This window comes from Pholis gunnellus (genome assembly GCF_910591455.1).
Source record: "Pholis gunnellus genome assembly, chromosome: 20".
Taxonomy (NCBI): domain Eukaryota; kingdom Metazoa; phylum Chordata; class Actinopteri; order Perciformes; family Pholidae; genus Pholis; species Pholis gunnellus.
Window position 1 is genome coordinate 4,197,501 of NC_136547.1, and position 5,000 is coordinate 4,202,500.

At 39.6% G+C, this 5,000-nt stretch overlaps 1 long non-coding RNA gene across 1 annotated transcript; it reads left to right on the top strand.

Moving 5' to 3' along the window:
* The first annotated feature begins 2,864 nt into the window (after positions 1 to 2,864).
* On the top strand, positions 2,865 to 4,033 carry LOC306712493. The gene is made up of 4 exons (XR_013767555.1): positions 2,865 to 2,996; positions 3,320 to 3,364; positions 3,462 to 3,565; positions 3,792 to 4,033. It is a non-coding gene; the product is annotated as an uncharacterized lncRNA (long non-coding RNA).
* Positions 4,034 to 5,000: the final 967 nt, after the last annotated feature.

Consider the following 5,000-nt stretch of genomic DNA (forward strand, 5'->3'; position numbering starts at 1 on the left):
GTGCATTCTTTCATTTGCTCGACGTATGTTTTGAATGCCAAGTTTCTTAACTAAATACTTCTTTAAGAGTGACCATAAGACCTGATGGAGATGCGGGGGATTGAACCCCGGGCCTCATACATGCAAAGCACGCGCTCTACCACTGAGCTACATCCCCCAAAAATGTTCACAAAATGTCCACAGAATGTCCACAGAATGTCTACCTTTCTTCGAGATTTGTAAATAAAGGAAGATATATGACAAAAAAACGATAGATGCAGATTTGTTTATGCACTTGTATAGTACTGTGAAATGCAACCGTGAAGTTTAGAAATTAAGCTTGGAAAAACTCCTCGCACCACTATACAACCAGTCACAGTGGAAATATTGGACATTTGCTGCCTTTCTGCTTACTATCTGACTTCAAAACTTAGCAACAGTGTACTCTCACTGGAAGAAAATGACTCAGATGGCCGGAAATCTAACAGGGGCCAAGTGCTTGGAAGCAGCTATGTTTACCACTGTACCACCATTGATGGGCCAAAGGCTTTCCCAGCATAGTCGGTAATTTACCTGGGCATTGAGACTGAAAAGAGCCCTACATTGATAACCTCTTCCACTCCCCCCCCATTTTGGAGCAACAAAATAAAATGACATACCCAAATTAAATTGCCTGTATCTTCTGAACCACTTTGACTATATGCATAAATGAGGTCTGTCTTGAAAGAAAAACCCCTAAGGAACCTAGTGAAAGTGTCTGTAGACCTGTAGGTCATACAGAAACAGAGCAGTGGGCCTTAGAAGTAAAAATAAAAAGAGAAAAACTGACCACGTCGGCTGACTGCTTATATCAATGATGCGCTCGGTTTGTCCTATTTATACCACTGTTTTATACCAGCCGCTAGCTCCATGGTAGCATCCGCTAGCACATTTACTCGTAAAATCGGGTCTATACTGTATCTTTCGCCGTCAAAATGCTGCAAGACCCGACTTGCAGCGGTCATGGCAACTTTGGACAGTGTGTGTTTGGGCTCCTTTTGTGAAAAATCCGTGAGGAATTAAAGAAAACCGATGCTTTCTTCGCAAAAAACACGTTTCTTTGCATGCTGGGATTTATTTTATTTATTTTTGCCATGTTTTGTGACGTAATTTTCGTAAGCAAGTCGTAAGAACGGAAATGGAGGGGATCGCGGGCGCCGGCGTCCTCGCGGAGTTGAAGAGTGAAAGGAGGTACAATTGTGGGGATGGCTCACTTCATCTACCTGTGACATTATACAATATTGTCCAGGAAGTTGAGCTTTACAATGTGACAAAATACACATGGAAGTGTTTGCTCAATCAATAATTTGTGTCAGACCATCAACTTTGAGCCTTTTTCTAAGCAGAACCTGAAATGTCTCAGCATGGAAGTTCTATGGTGAGGCCACAAAGTGTCTTTCGTTGTTGGCAGGGTTTGAACCTGCGCCCCTCCGCGCGGCACCCGGGGATTCTTTAGCTAAAAATCCCTAAACCGTTTCCCATTCATTTTCAATGGTAGCACTAAACTGCTACGGAAGTAATATATTTTTGGCCACCAGCGGCGCTGTGGTGCCGTTTTGAGAGTGACAGACTTTCTCCGGTGTTTGTCAGTCAGTCGCAGCCTGGAAAAAGCATCGACAGCCCGCATTTTCTGGAGCTCTTCGCTGTGACTACGTTAAACGGTAAGTCATTAAAATGAATAACAATGAATTAAAATGTCATGATAATTAGTCTGGGCTGTCTGATATTCACTTGAAAGCTATAAAGATAAAGTACATTTTGTGTTATTGTGTCGAAGTCGGACTTCTGTATGAGTTCCTTAATTTACACGCTAACGTAACGTAATCTGGAGCCGTTCACGTCCAACTTTGATGCGTTTTTGTGACCAAAAGTATCAAGTTAACACGAACGTGCATTCAAATGAAGTAAGTTAGCATTTACTACTGTACGTCAGTGAATATCGAGGCGGACTTGCGGCCGGTTAACGTCAGATATACTCTGGACGTTACTTTACGGACACGTAACGAAAGAACAACAAGCTATGACCGGACCCGGTGCTTCATGTGAATCACGTTAACGTTAAATAAACACGCACGTCTCCGTTGTATCACGTCACGTATCGTTATTAATTCATGTAGTTCATAGTTATGTACTTTAAATGCTCCACGTGTGTTTGACAGCATTAGTTACTAGTTACTTAGCAGATTAAAGATATACTCAACTAATAAATTATGTGTTATTACAGATTAAACTACCAGCAGTATATACAGTCTTTAAAGTGATGAACACATTAATACCTCAATAATTATAATAATATCATTTATAATATTCTGCATCATGACTACTTTTTATTTTTGCTCCTTAAAGTTTATTTTTTGTACTTTTACTTCAGTCAGACATTGAGTTAGTAAGATTTGAATGCAGGACTTTTACTTCGAATATTTACACCATGTGGTGGTATTCATACATATTTTTTTCGTGAAGTACAAGATGTGTAGACTTTCTCCATCACTGTTAAAATAATGTTGTTCATTACATTATACAAGAAGATATTCATCTAATGATATTCTGATTCTTTTCTGTTTGCATCTCAGTGATGGATGGAGATGAAGATGAAGAGAAGGATGCTGAGGATCTCTCCTTCAAAGCAACATGTGCAGATCTGTGAGGAAACGTTTGCTGTCTTTTATTTCCTTGTTTCTACCACCTGAAGATTTAAAGACCGTTACAGTTCAGCCGGTTTGCTATTAACCGTGTATTCTATTCAGTATATATGATGTGTTTTTTGTTTGTGGTTAACAGCTGTTTCTGCATCATCATCATCATCAACAGCCAGACAACAGCAGGCTTCAGGAACAAAAAGAGGTTTTTAACCAAAAACATTCTGCCGTGGGACCATGACTTCTTCTCCCACATGAAGACTTGAAGCGTTCTGTCTCATGTTTTGGTGTTCTGCTTGTTGTCCTAGTGACTATGAACTGATACCAGTCATGATGAGGGTACGTATCACTCTTAGTTTTCTTATATGGATAAAAAGAAACAACATGTATGTATGAGGCTGCTGTGTTACTAACTACTGAATGCATGTGTATGAAGTGTGCCGTGTTGCTTCACCTGCCTACTAGGTTACATCACAATGACTGGCGACTGAATATTAACCATTGAAACACAAACACGTATGAATGAAGTATAATCTTTATATATTAATGTGAGAAACAGTCTGTTTCATTGGATAAGGCTGAGAAAGGTGAAGTAACAATACTAACATAGTGTTTCTATATTGTCAACATATAAATGACTTACAAGGTTTTTTCCGTTGTAGAACCATCTGCTGCACCAACTCATCTGAAGGGTTCACAAGTAGATGGTAAATGCATCCAACATTTAAACATATCTGTCATATTCACTGTGCTCATAACATTATAAACCATTGATTGTGTTTTGTGATCCTTCTCTCCTTGCAGCCGCTGCTCTGTAGAGAGACCTGAGCCTGTTCCCCAGGAGCTCATGTGTCTGCTGCCAGAAGGAGCGGCTCGTCCATCAACAGAGGCGACTGTCGCAGTTCCTGGTGTGTATTATTTGCATCTTAAAATATCCTAAATGTAGTGTCCCATCAAAACTGTTGTTAATTCTTTAAAGTTACTGCTGCACTGTATTCAGACAAAAAGTAGGCGGCACTCCAGTGTCCAGCTTGCTGAGTTTCACGGACTACAGTGTAGATGTCATGTTACATTCTTGCTTCATGTTACTGTCAATAATAATAACAACATGTTTAATATTCTCTGTGGTGTCAGAGGACCCCTGATTTCTCCTGAGACGTCTGCAGAGCCCGGTCAACTGTCACCTGCACAGAGAGATCAATGTTAGTATTAGAATGTTTTTCATGTCAAAAAGATTAAATCAGGACGCACCCAAAATCGTACTGATTTGCTCTGTTTATTCTTGTCTGACTAGGTGAGAGGTGGATTCATTTTTGTATTTGTTCTACATATTTGTGTTGTGTATTTGCACTATGGGCTCTGTGTTCAACATTTACTGTCCCTGTTGTGTTTAATAAATTATTTTTTGTTCACTAATGTCTACATGTCTCATTAATAAGTGAATCAGCGAACAGCAAATACATATTTAATTGAAGTAATTAAGTTATTGCAATTTAAATGTTCATAATTAGGAAAACTGCAATATAATGGGTTAATAGACATAAATAAGTCAAGTACTTGATAATCTATCTGCCAATACAATCTAGTGATAATCAGTAAACAACAAAGTTGGATAAACATTTCTTGATTTATAAATAGCTCTTTATCATTGATGTGTGGCTTAGACCCAACTGAGACTCGAGCCTGCGTCCAGGAGCTGAAACCAGCGCTGTGAAAATGGATTTTGGACTTTGAACATGATGCAATTTCATTGGCTGTCAGCGAATGCCAACTATATGGCTTGCCCTGGACGGCATTTGAACATGCTGCAATTTCATTGGCTGTCAGCGTATGCCAACTATACACGGCTTCCCGCGGGGAGACCCCAATGGATTTCTAGTCCATCGCCTTAACCACTCGGCCACAACAACACACGGGATAGTATTAAACCAACTTTCAAAAATTCGAAGAACTGTCTCATTGGCTGAAAAAGTCAATTACAAAAGCACACTTTTCTGTAACACAGTTGTTCAACTTTGCTTGCCTGAGTGATACTTGGTGCATTCTTTCATTTGCTCGACGTATGTTTTGAATGCCAAGTTTCTTAACTAAATACTTCTTTAAGAGTGACCATAAGACCTGATGGAGATGCGGGGGATTGAACCCCGGGCCTCATACATGCAAAGCACGCACTCTACCACTGAGCTACATCCCCCAAAAATGTTCACAAAATGTCCACAGAATGTCCACAGAATGTCTACCTTTCTTCGAGATTTGTAAATAAAGGAAGATATATGACAAAAAAACGATAGATGCAGATTTGTTTATGCACTTGTATAGTACTGTGAAATGCAACCGTGAAGT